At 49.0% G+C, this 18,790-nt stretch overlaps 3 long non-coding RNA genes across 3 annotated transcripts; all 3 read right to left on the bottom strand.

The window, feature by feature from the left end:
- Nucleotides 1–1,492: 1,492 nt before the first annotated feature.
- Nucleotides 1,493–6,574, bottom strand: LOC116658120. Its single transcript, XR_004313292.1, has 3 exons — nt 6,368–6,574; nt 2,224–2,294; nt 1,493–2,139 (listed from the first exon to the last, which is right to left on the bottom strand). It is a non-coding gene; the product is annotated as an uncharacterized LOC116658120 (long non-coding RNA).
- Nucleotides 6,575–9,118: 2,544 nt separating this feature from the next.
- LOC116658121 lies at nt 9,119–10,727 on the bottom strand. Its single transcript, XR_004313293.1, has 3 exons — nt 10,529–10,727; nt 10,151–10,329; nt 9,119–9,301 (listed from the first exon to the last, which is right to left on the bottom strand). It is a non-coding gene; the product is annotated as an uncharacterized LOC116658121 (long non-coding RNA).
- A 953-nt stretch (nt 10,728–11,680) lies between these two features.
- On the bottom strand, nt 11,681–17,874 carry LOC116658293. Its single transcript, XR_004313618.1, has 4 exons — nt 17,655–17,874; nt 15,617–15,859; nt 14,204–14,351; nt 11,681–12,816 (listed from the first exon to the last, which is right to left on the bottom strand). It is a non-coding gene; the product is annotated as an uncharacterized LOC116658293 (long non-coding RNA).
- Nucleotides 17,875–18,790: the final 916 nt, after the last annotated feature.

Below are 18,790 nucleotides of genomic sequence, written 5' to 3'. Positions count from 1 at the left end.
AGAGAAGGGGAATTGCCTGTTGGATGGGGGCCTGGCACGCATTCATCAACTTTATAGTAGCGCCGGCTTGGAATTCAGGTCTCCTGAGGGGGGAGCGCGGGGCCACTGGAAACAAGAGACACTTTCACCGCGGCCTCCTCCAGGAACGCAGATATAATTTACTCTAAGGTACAAAAACGTTTGCACTTACAGCCTCCCTGGTTCCAATCAGGACATGAAGGGTAAGTGCCAAGACACCAGAGAATAAGCCAGTTCTCATAAACTTTCCAGCCAAACGGCAGACTCTGGAAGGCAGAACCAAGACTGGTAATGAACTCAAGTGCTCAGCCCGGGTCAGCTCTGGGCTCCTTTGAATAGTGACTGGCAGCCCCCCCACCACTGGGGAGGGCCCTCACTTCTCCCTCGACGGTGGCCCCCTGACGCCCCGCCACCCTCCCGGATCCCAGGCCAGGCACCCTCTCCCCACAAAGGCCTGTGGGACCCCTGGGCTCTCTGTCTCCTCCCAGCCCTCCTCCCATCTAGATTCGGCAGCCCCTCTACTCAGCCTCCATACTCTTCTCTGTCAAGGTGCTTAGTGGTTTGATCCAGACTTGTAAGTGGATCTGTTGTCCCCAAAGCCTGTGGTCCCCTGAAGGCAAGGATTATCTCCCTCACCCTGGTCCCCTGCCTGGTGAGCACTGACTGGTTTGCTCTGGGAGGAGAAAAGGAAAAGACAAACCACCGAACAATCAATCCCCCTGCACCTCTCTGTTCCTTTCCATCCTGTGCTGTGGATCTCATCACTCCATATTGTGATTATTTGCTACAGTTTTTGTAGCAAATAAAAAAAGAGAGTCAAGTTTCCCTACTAGACCATGCGTCCCCTGAGAGCAGGGGCCCTGCTGTGGGCCCTGACCAGATGGCACGTAGTAGGTGCGCATTGAACTGAGTGGCATTGAAATGTTAGTTTCAGATTCCGATTCGACCCCACTCCCCATGACTAATTAGCTACAGGTATCTCTTCATTGGTACGAAGAGAATGGAAGATTGAGCTCATTAGGGTTTGAGGCATAAGGAAAGATATGAGCCCTGCTGATACCCCAGGTGAGACAGAAGACGAGAGAAAGCCTGAGGGGAGGAAGGGAGAGACCCACTTTAAGTGGAAAGCTCTTTTTAATTTTCCTTTTCTTCTTGTTTTTAAGTTCCAGTCTTGGATCCTAGAAATTACAGGCTCCTTCAGCATCGCCTCTGTGGTTGGAAAAAATGCTCATTTCACTTTTAAAACAAACAATGGAAAGTTCCTTTCAAAGGAAAAATCTTATTAGCCCAAGTCCAAGGGAATCTGTGAGAGTTTCACTCAGATCGGCAGGGATGGTCCACGGGCCAGCGGTGGCCCCCCAGGAGGCAGCCCCAGGGAGGCTCCGTCTGACCTCCCCGCCCTCGAGGGCTCCCTTCTCAGGAGAAGCACCCACCCACCCCTCCCTGCGGGGCCAGGCGTGCAGAAGACCTCACAGTGAACACAAGCAGGAGGAAACCACTCAGACATGAAAGGGCGGAGAATATCCTTTACCCAAATAAACAGCCAGACAAAGATGCAGAGGGAAGCGAATCCCATCAGACAAAGCCACAAATTAAGATCACAAGAGACCGGGCTTGGAAGCCGGGCTCTGTCTTTAAAACATCTTCCAGGAAGCTGCCCCTGGGGCAGCCCTGTCATCCTGCCCGTCCCTCTGCTCAGGCTGGGCCTCTAATGGCCCTCCAGTGGGCATCTGGGCCTGTGCTGAGTCATCAGTGGCGTTGGGAAGCCGGAGGGGACCTGAGCCTGTGGGTGTCGGGGTGAGATGGGTCAGTGATGCAGAAGAGGGACCGTGAGATGGGGAGATGCTGCCCTTCACAGAATCCTGGGAGTCATCAGACAACAGAAAGGTGGCCTGGTGCCTGAGCTACCCCTCTGGCCTGGACAGAGCCCTTCCCACCCGCAAGCAGGGCTGCAGGCCATCCGCCAAGGCTCACATGTGGCCACACTCTTGGATTCACAATTTTGAAACTGGCTCTGCTCAAGCTGCTCCCCGCTTTCCCCATCCCAGCCTTGGGTGCTGGCCAGCAGTCAATTGTGAGGCAAGTTCCAGGATTAGCCAGTCTCTGCTGAGATACCACCACCTGTGCAGGGGAAACAGGGTGAAGTCATTCTGGTGCCACCTGAAGGCTCACTTGGTCTTGTTTAGGGATGAAAATAGAAGATACCTGCATATACTGTAGAGACGAAACAGATAAGATTTCGGGAAAACTTCATGTCGGAAAATTTTAAAATTTAGCTGAAATGAAATAGATAAACTTAAGAAAAATACAACTTACCAAAAGGGGCTTAAGCAGAAATAAAGAATCTGGGTAATCCTATAATTATTAAAGAAATTGAATTGCTAGTTTAATTTTTTAAAAGAAAACATCAGTCCAGAAAGCTTTATAGTGAGTTCAATAAGTCATTTAAAGAATCAATCATTCCAATATACACCAAGGAAGAGAATAAAAGTAATTTATCCTCTCCTCTCTAATTTATTGAGCAGGCTAAGAGGATGAATTTCTTACAAAGCATTAGGTAAAATTGAAAAAGTCATAATGAGAAAACAATAGCTCTTTGCAAACTAGAAATAGAAGAACTCTTCTTAAGTCTGAGAAGGAAAACTACAAAGAATTTGCAGAAATCTCAGGTGCCCTTTGAAATCCCAGAAGCCCTCCCTTTCAGATCAGAAAAATGTGGGGTTACCTACTCTCACTACTCCTAGTCAACACTGCCCCAAGTCATCTCTATAAAACAAGAAAATGAAATAAGATGGCAGAGTTGGGGGAGAAAAAGTATCATTATTTGCAGGTGATTTGGTTTTCCATATAGAAAACCCAAAGTAATCTTGAGATAAATTATTATTAATAAAATAGATTTTTAAGGTGACATATAAGTTAATTTCCTTTCTATATACTAGCAACAATCAGTTAGACAATGTAATAAAGATACTACTTACAATGACAACAAAAATATAAAATATGCAAAAATAAATCTACCAAAGATTTGCAAGCATTCTATAGATAAAGATATAAACATGTATTAAGAGATACAAAGACCTAACTAAATTAATGATGTATGTACTTGGATGGGAAGATTCTATGTCCAAAGACGTCAGTTTGCGGGGGGAGGGTATAGCTCAAGTGGCAGAGTACGTGCTTAGCATGCACGAGGTCCTGGGTTCAATCCCCAGTACCTCCTCTAAAAATAAATAAATAAATAAATAAAATAAATTACCCCCCCCCAAAAAAAACTTAAAAAAAAAAAAGATGTCTATTTGCTCCCAGGTTGATGTACAGAGTCAATGAAATTCCAAGCAAAATCTCACTGGATGTGTGTACATGGTAGCGGTTGTGGGGGGAAGAACTGGTGGACTAAGAACTAAACAAGCTGATTCTAAAATTTATTTGGAAGAACACAGCAAGGGGTCAGGATAATCTGAAGGTGGGGGGACTTGTCCTTCCAGATATCAAAACTTACATACAGTAAAACTATAAGGTTAAGATAGTGTGGTATTTGCACTAGAAGAGACAAAGAGACTTATGGAAGAGAATACTAAACCCAGGGCAGAAGCAGCAGAATGGACTCAACATAAACTGTGACACGTTGTTACCTATGAAGGACAAAAATACAAGTGGATTCTTACCTCACACCCTACATAAAAATAAAAATTTTCAGGTGGATTACAAATCTGTGAAAGGCGACAGTGTACATCTTTTAGAATACAGTGGGGGAGGATATTGCCATGACCTCAGAGTAGAGAAGGAGTTCTTTAACAAGGCATGTAAGCACAAACTGTAAAGGACAACACTGACAAACGTGATGACATCAAAATTAAAGTCGTAAAGAGATCATGTTAGACAACAGCAAGAAGCAATGAACTAGAAGCACATACGTGGATATTTCTCAAAGCATAGTGTTGAGTGGGAAAATATGGAACTGAACAAAAATTAGAGCATATTTCCAGTTATACAAGTTAAAAACATATAGACACATTATTTTATTCTTCTTTATGGCTGAGTAGTATTTCGTTGTGTGTGTGTGTCTGTGTGTATACACACTATATATATATAAGATATACAATGTGTATATATGTAATTTAGGAGTATATATATATATATATATACACACACACACATACACACTATATATAGTCACATATATACACAATGACCTTTTCAGCCCAACCTCAAGATCTTTTTATTAATACAATTATCTTTAAAAATTTGTGGTTTTTCTATGAATGATCTTGGGGTTTTCTCCATTAGACAAACACCACACACACAAATCTCTTTGAGATAAGCTCTTCTCTACCTTAGGCTTCTACTGCAATGACTAAACTTACCTGTAAGCTTCTTAGAAGCCCTATTGTTTGATTGAGAGGATCTGTGAGACACATCCTTAAACACTTTAGAACACCTTTTGTCTAGATGGATGGTACTCTAAGGCACACCCTTCAATCTTTCAGATGTCTTAACAAAGGATTTTACAGCCACATCCACAGCATTATTTCTCGACCGTGCTTTCCTGGCATAATTTACTCTTTAGTTGAAAGATATTTCTCAGTTTTATAATCATTTGGCTGCTGGAGGTTCTTGGAAGCTTCTAAATCAGCAAGTCTTGGTTCCTTTTTGTTCAGTAGTCTTTCCTTTAGTGCATCTGCCTCTTGCTGTATTTCAGTGCAAGCAGCAAAATCCAGGGGAACTTTTATTACTTTGGCTAATAATATCTTAGGTAGTTCACCCAGCTCCTTGGCGGCATCTCCTATCCCCCCAGAAGTACAGGCGACACGATTGCTAAACTTTCTGCCACTACATATCAGCGATTCTCCTCTACCCCATTTCTAATAACATAATCCTCGTTGCCTGTTAAGCCCACACCTGCAGCCACCTCTACATCCGGACTGTTCAAGGCAAAACTGTTTAGGTCTTCATTTACACCCTCATCAACATCCTCCTAGCTTCCACTCACTCCCAGGTTCTAAAGCCACCCCAGATTCGTAGGTATTTATTATGGCAGACCTTCCTCTTCCAGGTACCAAAAACCTGTATTATGTATGGATTGCTGTGTCACAAATTACTCCCTAACACTTATTATCACACAGTTTCTGGGGTTCAGAGACTCAGAACCAGCTTCGCTGAGAGGTTCTGGCTCAGGGCCTCTCATGCAGTTATCGTCAGGATATTAGCAGAAGCTGAAGTCATTAGAAGGCTTGCCTGGGACTGGAGGACCAGTTTCCGAGCTGACTCACCCACATGGGTGTTGGCAGGCAGCCTCCGTTTCTCACCGCGTGGCCCTTGCCACAGGCTGCTTGAGTGTCATCATGACACGGCAGCTGGCTTCCCTGAAGCAAGGGATACATGAGAGAGTCTGCCTTTATATTTTAACAAGGATCATTCTGGTTGCTGTGTGGGAAGCCAAGGGCAGAAATGGGGAACTTATTTAGAAGCTAATAAAACTATGTAAGCAAGAGATGATGGTGGCTTGGACGAGAAAAAAAAAAGCAGTGGACGTGGTGGAGATTCCGGTTCCGGGTATGTTTTGACATTTTGCAAGCAGAGCTGGTAAGATGTGCTGAGAGACTGGCTAAGGAGTCTGAGAGAAGAGTCAAGAAGATCGATAAGGTTTTGATCTAAGCAAAATGGAGGCATGAAATCCCCACTACCGGAGGTGGTCACCCTACATACAATTCGAGAACCTTTACTATTCATATTTTACCAGTGAGCAAAGTGAGATTTTGAGAGTTTAAGTACCTTGCTGAAAGGCCCCCAGGTAGGAAGTGATGCAGCTGGTTCTTAACTGCCACACACTATTGTCCACTGAGCCAGGAATATTACTAGATGGAATTGCTTGTCAACATGCTTCACTAAAAACAGCTGGCAGGTGCCCGTGTTGCGTCCAGATGGCTGGCCCAGCCCTGGGCCAGAGGCTGAGAGGGAGAGTCTCCCCTCCACTCACATGCCTGGGGCCACACTGCTCACCACCTGTGCCCCTGCTATCCTGGGACCCAGCCAGGGTCTGGTGCTGGATGTGAGTCACACTGATGTGGAAGCTTCCAAAAATGCACCGAACACCCCCAGAGGGGAGGCAAGGTCAGGGGAGACCTGTCCCCCACGCACCACCAGGCTGTCTGCTTTCCAGCCGGAGGATGTTAGCACCACTTTAGGAATCCGCCGCCAGGGCCAGCTCTGCCCTGGAAGACGCCGAGGGCGGGAGCCTGAACCATTCGGCCAGGACCCAAGGACAGTCATTCCTGCAGCTGTTCACATCGGGATCCCCAGGGGAGGCAGAGTCCGGCATTTTCTACTCTAACTCAGTTTCCACCCTCACCTGTTAAGCCACAGTCCAGCTCCTGAAGTGGGAGAGGAGGAGGAGGAGGATTCCGAGTGGCCTCCCAGGGAGGAAAGGATCCAGTTTCCAAATGGTCCGCATTCACTTTGTCCTTGCTTGTGACTCCCTTACAGTTTTGGGAGTTGCAATGTCTTCCTTTTTCTCTTTTCCTTCTCCTTCCCTACAGGAGAGGATGTAATGGATGCTTTGTGTACCTGTGAAATTTGTGCATAAGCCCCAAAAGAAACAGTGGATTTGTTTCATCTTGTATGAAAGAAAAAAGAGAAAACCTTGAAGGAGCAAAGCAAAGAACATTTCAGTGGCTCCATTTGGGGTCTAATTAGGAAGAGTTTCCTGGCGGGGTAGGGGGCGGATTTGGAGTGTGGGGACCTTGGGGAGGGGTCTGGGTGTCACCACTTTTTCATTTCAAGTAGAAAACCCAGAGACTCAGAGGGAGACCCACAGTGGGGACCACCGGTCTATGGGGAGTGGAAGAAATGTAGTTAAAACAAGTCATCGCTTTTCACCCATCAAATCAGCGAGGATGTTTTGAAATATAAATCCAGCATTGTGAGGATGTCGTAAGACCACTGTTCCTGTGGCAGCGGGAAGGTAAATTGTCACAACCCTCGGTAAGCAGTTGGGCAGTTTGTATCAAAAGCCTTTAAAACACACCCGCTGTTTGAACCTGGAATTCCTAAACTACAGGTGTGCCGTAAGCAAGCAGTCCTGGACGCACGCAGGGCTTCGGCTAAAGGAGTGCCTGCAGCAGCCTCGAGCATTTGAGGGAAGAGTTGGAAACAATTACAGGGTCGGGGGAGGGAAATAGCACAGTGGTGGGTGGAGCCGGTGCTTAGCAATCCCCAGTACCTCCATGGAAAGAAGGAAGGAAGGAAGGGAGGAAGGAAGGAAGGAAGAGGGAGGGAGGGAGAGAAAGGAAGGAAGGAAAATTTTTAAAAATTTAAAAAAACAATTACAGGAAATTGGTTAATAAATCACGCATCCAAATGCTGACAGTAAAACTTGTGTGGTGGGGGCAGAAGGTATAGCTCAGTGGTAGAGAGCATGCTTAGCATGCATGAGGTCCTGGGTTCGATCCCCAGTACCTTCTCCAAATATAAATAAATAAACCCAATTAACTCCCCCTCATTTAAAAAAAAAAAAAAACAAGAGAAAAAAATTATTAAAAAAAAAACCTTTCGTGGTAGAAGACTATTTACTGATAGAGGAAGATAGACACTTGTATTGTCAGGTGAGAAAGCAAGACACTTTAAAGGGAGACATAAGACATAAATCATCCAGAGATCATAGATCTGCATCTCTGTCTGACCAATAGCAGCTTATCAAAATGACCAAAGACTCAAACTGGACATTCACATAACCTGGGCAGCCTAACTTACTCTCTCAAAGCCTCAGCTTCCCTACCTGTGAAAAGGGGATAAAAGGCCCTTCCTCATGCCCACGGTCAGAAGGCTTGTCCCCGCCCCACCCTGATCCTCCTCAACCTTCCACACACCCTGCTCAAGCCTCACCGCCTTCAGAAAGTCTCCTGGGGCTGCCTTAGGCCCCAGTCTCTTCCTCCACTGTATCCTCCCAGCCCCGCAGAGGGCTGTGCAGCCCCACCCCCACCTTAGCACATTCGTCAACCTGTCAGTCTTCATCCCAATAAACAGACCTGGCTCCAGGCTTCCTGCATGTGTGCCCTGCAACAAGTCACCTGATCCCAAGGGGCCTCTGTTTCCCATCTGTAAAATGGGGATAATTGCATCACCCCCCCCCCCCGCCTCAGTGCATCAGGCATGAGAAACAACCTGCAAAGCAGTACGGCTCAATGTGGTCACTCCATGAATGGTAGCTACTGTGATTCAAGGCCAAATGTCCCTCTTCTTGTGTAACTGGCTCTCCTGTCTACAGAAAAGTGCACAGGCTGTGGATGGGGGCCGAGGAGCTGAACCGTGTGAAGGAAGCGAGTGGCCCTCTTAGAGGTTTGAGGATTTTCTACTTCCTTCCTGGTTCTCTGCTGAGAGTAGTCAAGGGGGTTCCCAGCCTGCTGCGTGATTTAACCATCTTGTGCAGGTTTCTGTTCCCCTTTGGAAAGTGTGTTTCCGCCTCCAATGCCACTTTCCCTGAATTTGAGTAAAAGTCTCCAGGACTTTCCAGGTATTGAAAAAACTGCTCTGTGACAGAATTTCCCATCTTGGTGAGTCAGCTGAGGAAGTGGCCTTGGCAGAGACCACCTGTATTTCAGACACAAATAAGGGGCAGGTGTGTGTCTCTGAAGGGCTCACCAAGGAGACCACAGGTGTACAAACAACCATCCAAGCCACAGTCCCAGGTGGCAGGGAACCACTCCAGGAGGGGCAGTCACAGGCGGCTTCCAAGGTCAGGAACTGGTGACACAAGGAACGTAGACTTGAGCAAAGAGAGTAGTAACCTGTGGGGTCCACTTGGAGACCTAATGGTCTCCAAGCTGGGTCCATGTCTGAAATCACCCAGAAGAGCTCATTGCCCTGGTGCCTCTCGCTCCCCAACATGAACACACTCTGGGTGAGGAATCACTCAGCTACCATACTTACCTGCACTAAGATATTGCCCAGAAAGACCAACAACTCAACTGAGAAGTGGCTGAAGGGTACGAACAGCAAATTCAGAGAAAGAGAATACAGATGGCCCCTGTGTGTGTAAAGAACTGGTCGATCTCACCCATCAGAAGAGAAATGCCTGTTTAAAGTCCATTGAGATACCATTTCTCACCTATCAGGTTGGCAAACATGCAGATGTTTGACAACACACCCTGAAGCATGCCAGTTACTAAGTTACCCGCGCTCAGCTCCAAACTCACCTTTCTTGGGCTTTGTGACGCTGGGGCTGAGACTGCAAACCAGACCACTGCCTCGCCAGCAGCTCCCTCTCAGGCTCTGCCATTAGGGGACACTAGAAGGAGACTGCAAGGTTGCAGGTGGGAGGAGGAACTCGCTCTTTCCTATTTCCTATTTTGCTTCCTGTCTGCTTCCTGCTTGTTTACTGTTTTTGAGAGGATCACTCAAAAAATGACTCATAAAATCGGTAAAGTTGGTGAAAGCACAAAATGGTACAACCTTTACATAGAGTAATTGAACAATATCTAACTAAATTACAATTCAATTACCATTTGGCCCAGTAATCAATCTCTCTTCATTCTAAATGGCACATGTTCAAGATTATCTATTGCAGCATCATTTGAAACAGTAAAAAGTGTCCATTTCTAGGGAACTGGCTAAATAAAAGGGTATATCCCCACAATGGCTGCTCTGCAGTAGTTAAAAAAAAAAACTTAGATTATTAAATGAAAAAAGTAAAGCATGATGATGAACACGGTTCTGTGTTTATGCAACAGGGTAAGATTCAAAAACATGTTTCCATTTGCTTACAGTTGCCTATAGAAGCCCTGGGAAGATACACAGGAAGCTAGGAAGGACAATTGCCCAGATAGTTGGAGTGGGGGTGTTGCAAGACAGTTTTCTGCACGTCTTCTGCACTGATGTATTACCTGCACTGCAGTGTTTTGTTGTGAATTATCTTTTCAAAGATGTTTGTGTAGAAACAGCCTAAGAAGATACATAAGTGCCTCCCTCCAGAGCAGAAAACAAGTTTGTTTTCAATCTGGTAAAATTAAGATAATGTCTCACCCCAGGGCAAAGATTGGGCAGGTTTGTTGTTCTTAGCCCAATGTAAAAGATCGAGGGTTCCTAAGCTCAGGGATCCTCAGCTGTGAGGCAAACCCACCACGTGTGTAGCACCCACCTGGGCCTCTCCATGTAGCCTCTGGAACCTGGGAGGCGTGGAGGACCAATGTGAGCATCAGGCTTGCTGTCTGCTGGACCGCGGGTGGTGAATCCCTTCTCAGTTCTTGGTGAGGAAGAGGGGAATGAGATATATGAGGATGGAGTAGGATGGAACTTCTTCTGGGGCATCTTTTCATCCTGTTGTGTTTTGAACCACATGATTGTATTACTTGCTCAATCGTAAGTAATATTTAATTTGAAATAAAAATGTTACTTTGGTATGTGAGTCACAAAACTTTAGACTTCTGGACCTGGCAAGGGCTTTAGAGGACATCAATTATGACCCTGGACTCCCACAGAGGAGGAGACCAAGGTCAAGGGACATGAGATGACTTACCTGGCTAGTTCCTGGTGGATCCTGGAGGAACTTAGACTCCCTGACCTTCAGACCCGTGTTCTTTCCAGCACCCAGGCCGGATCAGAAGAGGCCATCAGATATGAGTGAGATAAGGATGTTGAAAATAGGGCTGAAGACCATGATTTTGACCACAATTTAGCCTACAACCAGTACTACCTGAAATTATCTTCCCAGCCTCCCCCCCCAAATTCTCAATGTTTTGTTCTTACTGTAACATCTACTGCAGAACATACTCTTGTAGTGAATGGCCTCAAACTGTGTTCAGAAGCAAACAAAACACTTAAAAATTGCATGCTGATATTGCTAGTCTGACCTAAAAGACTTATCCATCCTGTCAGAAGCAACCGTGGAGAGAAGACAGATTCAAGGCTTCCTGGAATTGCCCCAAATTCTTAAGTCAGTGGCAGCATGAAATGGAAAAGAGAAGAGTGGGATATAGGGATTTGGGCAGTGGGGGCGCTTGTAGGAAGATGTTCAGAGGCCAAAAATGTTCAAGAATCATTCTTGGTCCTTCAAAGGAAGGATGGCTATAGAACGTGCTTCACAAAGGTTTGTCAAATGAATAAGGGAGAGAGTTAAGTATTGCTGTCACACAGGTACACTTCTAGAATCACCAATATCAAGCCCGCTAATACCTGAGAGTCAGAGAAGGACAACACCTTTGTCCCTGTTGCTGTGGTGCTTGATGTGGTATGGAGAAAGGATACAGGATGGGCCCTGAGAAGCTGCCTCTTCAATCAATCAGACCAGCTCCACATGATTCAGTCCATGTATCCATCCATCCATCTATCCATGTATTCATCCATCCATCCCTCCATCCATCCCTTCATCCATGTATCTGTCCATGCATCCATCCAACCATCCATCCCTCCACCCATATTTCCATCCATCCATCATCTATCCACCCTCTAACCAATCCCAGTCTTCTAGGAGTTTTGAGTCTGGGTAGAGGGGCGGTGAGCAGAGATCACTAGAATACAGTCAGAAAAGTGCCAAAGAATGCTAGTATCTAATGCAGATACATATGAGGTGGACAGATAATGGAAAATGTTGTTTGGCTATTGCCCTGTCTGGCTCCTTCACCAAATGGTGAGCTCCTGAAAAGCAGGAGACTGAGCTTTATTCATTTCTGTCTCCTCTGGACTCAGGATGGCACATACTAAGTCAACATGTGTTCAATAAAACCATGCGTGTGCCTGTTAGTATTAGAATGAATTAGATCATGCTGTGGTAACCAATAAAACCAAAATCTCAATGGCTTAGAACAAACACAAAAGGTTGATTTCTTGCTCATGAAACATGTCCTTCAATTGACGGAGAGCTGGAAACTGCCATCAGGCTGGCCTCGGGCTGATGGAGCAGCCATCACCTGGAACAGCACCTGTCACCACGGCAGAGGGAGAGATGGGGATTTGTGGACTGTGCATTGCCCAGAAGTACCCCCACTTCACCTCTGTTCGTGTGTCATTGACGGAAGCAAGTCACCAAGCTGCACTTCAAGGAGAGAACCGCCCCTCCATGTGCTCAGAGGGAGGTCAGGAAACACTTGTGTGATAGTCTGCCCTTCTGCTCCCAGAATACTTGACTCACCCTCTTCATCCCGTGAGAAATCAAGTCCCCTCTTCTCTCAGGGAGAGTTGGAAAGTCCCCTGCAGACGTCTGGTGGAGGCCCAGCAGCTCTGGGTGACACACAGTAGCTCATTTCCTGATAACTTGATGACAAGTTATCTGCCCCACCCCTCCAAGGTACCAGGGGGCCCGGGGCAGGACGGCTCTGCAATCCTGTTAGGGAACAAAGGGAGGCCTGAGTAGACACGGAAGTCCCACCTCAAGGGCACCCATCCTCCCAGAGCAGACACTGAGGTCCCACTTTGAGGGCACCCAGGATTGTTTCCTGTTTTGGCCCAAAGTTCACTCTCTGGAGAAGTTCCCATTGTCCGTTGCTCTCTGAGGCCTCTGATCAGCTCTCTGGAGGATTCTTTGCCTTTCACTATTCCCTTTGACAAGTCAGAAGTGAGCTCTGGGGACCATGTCCTTTTGGGGGGCTGAGCAGCACTCCTCAGCAGCACACCAGAGCCTCCACTCTCTGGTAGGGCGGCAGTCATCGCGGCAGAGGGGATGTTCAGACATGGAAATCACATGCTGGCTCTTAATGCTTCCACATTGAAGTGATGTGTGCCTCTTCTGTTCACATATTTCTGCCCACAGCATGTCACCTGGCCAAGCCCGGCTCCAGGTGGGCAGGAAAATGTAATTCTCCCAAGTGCCTGGAAGGAGAATTGGGAATCCCAGTGAGTGATCTTTGTGCTGAGTGACTTTCATCTGGCTCTGAGGTCAGGCCAGCCCTCCAAAAACTGGCATGTGGTTAATTTCGAGAAGGGCAGCTTTGACCAAGAGGAAGAGAGAGCAGAGGGAAGAAAGCCTCAGCATGGGGCCCATTCCCTCAAGATGTGAAGCTGAGAAGGGTGAGGTCCAGGCGAGTGAACCGGCACGCCTCCCTGTTCCCCAGGTCTGACAGGAAAGATTCTGCTATGGGGGGCTGCAGAGCTGACTTCTGGAAAATAAAAGGAAGGCCATCTCCTCTGTGGGGAAGTGTGGACCATGTCCTCCCATCCAGGGGCCCATGGAGGAACCACACCATCTCTTAAGTGACCTGTGGAATCTTGTGAGTCAGGAAGCTACAGATGTTCAGAAATGCCCCTCACCTCTTGCGGGTGATGTCACATCTTCCAGCTGCGTCCCCCTCATCCTGCCCCTGGCACTGGAAATCAGAGGGGACCTGGGGGCACCTGGACGGCAACTGTTATGGGCCTACTGCCTATGAACTAACTGGAAATAAGTGGAATTTATAAAAACTCTCAATTACAGACTGTTCTTAAAGCAATCAAACACCGTCTAAAGAAATACAGTTTATTCCTTCTGAGGACGGAGAGTAACCTGACACGGGCTATTGGCAAGGAGAGAGCGGCGGGGCTGCCTCTGGTGCTTCGATGACGAATGAAGTGGAATTAGCACAGCAATTGGTTACATGTAAACTACACCTCCAAAGTACTTAAAAGCCATTTGTTCTCTTAAGTGGATTAAACGTCTCCCTTCCTTCCACCTTTTCTTCCCCCTTACATCTTTCTGCAGTCGGTGAAACAGGCAACCCCCTACCTGGCCCCCAGCCCAATCCCGCCACTTCCCCGCTGGTGGGTTCTCACCAGCCATGCTGTTACCCTGCTAATAAGCATCATTTTCTCTAGGCTGGCTTTTGCACTTTGCCCAGAACTGTCCTAAATTGCAGGCCATTTCTCTAATCAGTAGCAAATACAGGTGTCTGAGGTTCTCGATCTTCAGAAACATTAAAGCACTGTGTCCATGTGGAGGAAACCCTTCCAGTCAGGAAACATGAAGGGAGAAAAGCCTTTTGGGAGTGAGTAAACACCATTTGCAGGCGGAGACGCTGAAGGAGGAGGCTAGGGTCTCTGGGGGTTACATTTTTGCAGCTTAAGAGCCTTCTCTAAGCCCTGGGTTCAAGGAGATGCACTCCCAAGGGCCCCAGGAAAAGCCTTCTTGTGGTAACACAAACCTGCTACAACTCCCCTACGTCTGAGCCCTGTTTGAAGTGATTTACATGAAGATGGGGGCAGGAGAAGTCATGGGGACACTCACGTGCACTCTGTCCCTCTGTTGCAAGTAGGAAGCCTCTGCTCCTGCACCTCTGGGAAGGTTTGTGGTGCAGTTTCGGGGTAAAGGCTGCTTGGGAACAATCCATCTTCTGGGCCTATGCCTTCCAGAAACCGGAGAAGCTTCATAGGATCTGTCAGTGGAAGAGAGGGCAAGGGGAGAGGGGGCGAGGGGACCCTATACAGTGCAGTCTCTGGATTTTCCCTCATCAGTAGGACCTGTAGCCTCCCATCCCCACCCCACAGAGGTGACAGGACCTCCCAGAGAAATGGTCACCCGGTGCACCTGGGTGATGGAGGTGGGGAAGGTGACCCACCATCCCAGTTTTCCCAGAACTGAAGGGATTCCAGGACAAAGGACTTTCAGCCCTAAAACTAGGTAAGCCTTGGGCAAATGGGTGGGGCAGATGTCCTGGCTGACCGCAAGAGGAAACCACGTACCGAGAGGAGCTGCAGGTGACCCTACCCCAGTTTTCCGCCCCACAAACTCCCTGATTCTTGCACTAGACCAGGAGAGGGGCTCCCAAGGCAGTGGGGACTCAGGGTCAGACTTAATTTGATATACAGCAAATAATGGAGTTTGACTTTTCTTTATGCCAAGAGCTGTCTGCTTATCTCTTCCTGTCTCTGTGTCAAGCCTTCCTTCCCTCTCTCCTCCTGCCCCCACATTAGACCAAATGAGATCTCCTGGGGGCTCACTGGCCACCAGGGTGACCAAGGACGGGCCTGAGTATCTGGCTTCCCTCTTAGCTCCCAGCCTAGAACTTGGGCTTTTGTGTCAAAGAGGTGCCACCCTGCAACCTCCCCACCCCATTCTGGAGGGGGAGGGGGAGCCGCACCCCCAATGCAGTCGGGGGGTGTAGGGGGGTGTGGGGGACTCGGCTCACTCGCAGAAGCTGGCAGCATCCCCCACTCTGAGGGGTGCTGTCTCACAAACCCCCGGACAGGAGGGAATTCCTCGGCAGCACTTGCTCGCTCAGATAACCGGCAGGACCACAGAGCGTGCCAGCACTCAGAGCAGAAATGGCTTCAGTGTGCGCTGTCTGTTCTCCGAGGCTCAGCCTGACGCTCACAGGCCGCAGTGGGGGCGCTGAACTGTCAGAAGGCGTTAAGGTACCAGCCAGCATCCACACACTGTGGGGAAGCTACCCAACCAGCTCTCCCTGGCCGAAATCACCAGAACCCCATCATCTGGACAAAGCCGGGTGAGAGAGACCACGATGGGGCTCAGCTGGGACAATGGCTAGCAGGTGCCCGGTAAGGGAGCCCTTTAAAAACAAATCCCCACAGATGCCACTGAATTCCCCCAAGACTTGCGAGGTGGCGTAACCCCAGTGTCACCTAAGGCCACCTGTCCCTTAAGATGCAGACCGAGTAGGCATGTCCAATGTCCCCTCACCAAGACTTCAGCAGTTCTCCGAGACCCTTTTATCCTGGCCTCCTCTGGCTCTGGTTCTGGGCTTCTGTTCCTCCTCCTCCTCTCTGTGCTCTTCCTGTGATGCCTCCCCAGCACTGAGCCAGGAGAAGAGGACCCTTTTCCCCACCCGCCAAGCCTCTCCACACAATCAGGCATGGAAATTGGGTGCAGAGATTCTTCTGAAGATTCAGGGGCAACAGCAAGAAGCATGCCTCTCACTCCAAGCTGCAGGGGAAATAAAGAGTGGACCCTGAAGTTCTTAAGAAGTCCCTGGGCCATTTCCTCTCCCTCGGCTTCAGGTCCACGTTGCTCCAGCCCTCTCTCCCCTAATCCCCCTGCCCTGAACCCATCACCACCTCCTGGTCCCTTCTTATGCAGTCTAGGATGAGTCTCCATCCCTCCTCTTCCTCCAGTTTCCTCCAAGGAGCCCCCTCCCACCCCTAAGGGTCCTATCTGTGCATTTTCATAAACTAAGACTGTTCCTTTCCTAAGTGAAATTGATGCGGGCTGTGGTGAAATGGTGCTTTTCTTCCCCTGAAAGTACCACTCTTTAGGGATGAGGACATTTGGGCTCAGACAGGCTAAGTAACTTAGTCAAGGTCACACAGCCAGTAAGAAGTAGAACTGGGATCACACTGGGATCTGTCTTCACACAAAGTTGCATTTCTTCCTGGGCTGACCCTGGGCTGGGCTGACGCCTTGGCCTGCAGGAGGGGTCAGCAGCCAGAGGAGCAGGGGGTTCTGAGAAGGGGTCTGCATAACCCAGGCAGGAAGCAGGGGTGCCTGGAGTCCAGAGAGACAGGCAATCCTGAGATCTCGCGAGCCCACGGTAGGTGGCTGGGCCAAGAGCACAGGCCAGGGCCTAGGGGGAGGGGCTGGCACAGAAGGGAGGGCCTTGGTCCCCGAGCAACAGGATTCAGGTTGAAGGAAGTCAGGAAGGAGAAAAGCAGGCAGGCCTGGGAGGGTTGGGGGAGCCTTTAGCTCTAAAACAAAGCATCCAATCCCCGGGTGCCAGGAGCTGTGCTAAAGCCTTTACAGCTGTCGTTGCTAACCCACAAAGCAAGCCTGAGAGGTACCTATCCTCCCAACTAATAGATAAGGAAACTGAGGTTCCCAGTGGTAGAGTCACTTCCTCAGAGCCCCAGGCTAGTAAACAGCTGGCCAGGACTCAAATCAGGTGTGTCTGCCTCCAAGTTCTGTGACGGTTCCCCTTCTCCCCACAACTTGAGCCAACAGGTGAGGGGCCTTGGGCTGTGCCCTGGGCCCCTGGTTCTGGGGCAGGTAGAACCCAAGTCCTGTCTTGGCTGCCAACTCCCAGCTCAGGGTGAGTGTCTGTGGCTGACCTGAGTCCAGGGTCTGCCATGTTGGCTCTGGGAAGAAAATCAGCTCCTAGGGGTTGTTGGTAATTGGGTCTGTCCATTCCCACCTCAGGGACACTGCCCTGCTCTGGAATATTCTCCCCCCAGGTTTCAATATGGGACTCAGTTCAGGTTTTGGAGAAGCTCCCCAACCTCCCATCCAAAGTCATCCCCAGACCCTCTCCACCTCCTCAACCTGTGTATTTTCTTCAAGGCACTGGCCTGAAATTTCTCCGTTCCTTTAATCATTCATTATTTATTGTCTGCACCCTCCCCCAGCATGACAGAACCAGCATGTCTGTCCCACCCTCCCTGAACTTCCGGCACCCAGATCAGGGATCACACAGCCATCGTCCACCAGATATCTGGTGAATGAAGGGGGCAGACTGATTACCAGAACAGATCATCTTTATCCATTTTGATGCCCCTCTTTCTGCAATCACCTCACCAAGAACTTTTTTGTGCCCATTTTCCCCTGAAAAATTGCTATGGGGAGAAATCACATCTCAAGCAGATGTCAGCCAGTAGGAGTCCCAGGCAAAGCCGGCATTCCTACCTGGTGGGCCACCTGGCTGGCTGAGCAGGCTTTGACCTGACCTCTGCAGAGGACACTGGGCCCCCAGCCACCCACCCCTCTGCCACCTCCTCTTCTGCTCACCCACCTCAGGGCTGCAGGGAAACAAAGACAGCTCTTCCCCATCATAGCCTTGGGGGCCTTGTGGTGGAATGGAAGGTACTCAGGGCCCAGCACAGGAGCCACCCGTCGAGGCCTGAGGACGAGGCTCAGCCCCAGGCGTGGACCTCGAGGCCCCGGGTCCGCCTCCACCAGGCTTGTCATCACCCTGATGCAGTTAAGTTCCTCTTCTGGCGAACAGATGCAGCCAGTCTGTCTTTAACTGCCCTGCAGGGAGGCAGGGATCAATGATATATGAAATCGGAAGTACTCGTGCATCTCAGATGAAAAGCATCACAGTCTGAGGGAGATTCTCGGCCGCATTGCTCGCCCCTGCAGGTCTCGCTGCTTTGTCTGGGACATTTTCATGTGGGTGTGAGGTTTAGGGTTTGAAGGAAAAACACAGCCCGTTTCATAGAGCTATTACAGGATTTTCTCCGTAGGAGCTGTAGGTCTCTGCAGGGCCCTGAAATGTTTTGACAGCTCATCCAAACTCAGAAAACCCGACGCCCAAACGTGCCAAGGAGATGCTTATGGCTTGCTCCCCATGCCCCCGGGAGCCTCCCCTGCCGGCTCCTCACAGGTCCATCAGCCACCCTGCCTGTGGGGACCTGTGCACGTGGCCCTGTTATGAATCAAGTTTGTCCTCCCGTTCAGATGCGGGGAAATGGGATGATGAATTCATTTCCATCACCATGCTGCCCGTAAGTCACGGCTTTGAGGGCCTTTTTTTTTTCTTTCATTTTTGGAGTTTTCAATGACAAAGATTTCATTATTCGAAGTAATAATTTTTTACCAGAGCAATGCGAGATTTCGCTCTACCTGAATTAGGCCCATATGTGAGAGGGAGGCCCCTGAACATCAGTGTCTGGCAGCAGAGGGAGGTGGAGGGGAAGGGAGGGGGACAGTTAGGGCTCCTTCTGTGTTCTCGCCCCTCCCCCTATTCTCTTCTTTTTTCTCTGTGTGGGGTGGGGGTATTCACTTTATTCTCAGCCTCCCTCCTCTCCCTGTGCCCTCCACCCTCCATGGTCTCTCCCCTAGGTGGTAACTCTGCCCCAATGACAGCCAACAGGGCTATGTTAACCTTCTGTCTCCTCTGCCTGCCTATTCTCCCCTTCCCCACTC

The sequence above is a fragment of the Camelus ferus genome, chromosome 20 (genome assembly GCF_009834535.1).
Source record: "Camelus ferus isolate YT-003-E chromosome 20, BCGSAC_Cfer_1.0, whole genome shotgun sequence".
Taxonomy (NCBI): Eukaryota; Metazoa; Chordata; class Mammalia; order Artiodactyla; family Camelidae; genus Camelus; species Camelus ferus.
The sequence above is the reverse complement of the archived record's forward strand: the minus strand, read 5'-3'. Positions and strand labels throughout refer to the sequence as shown.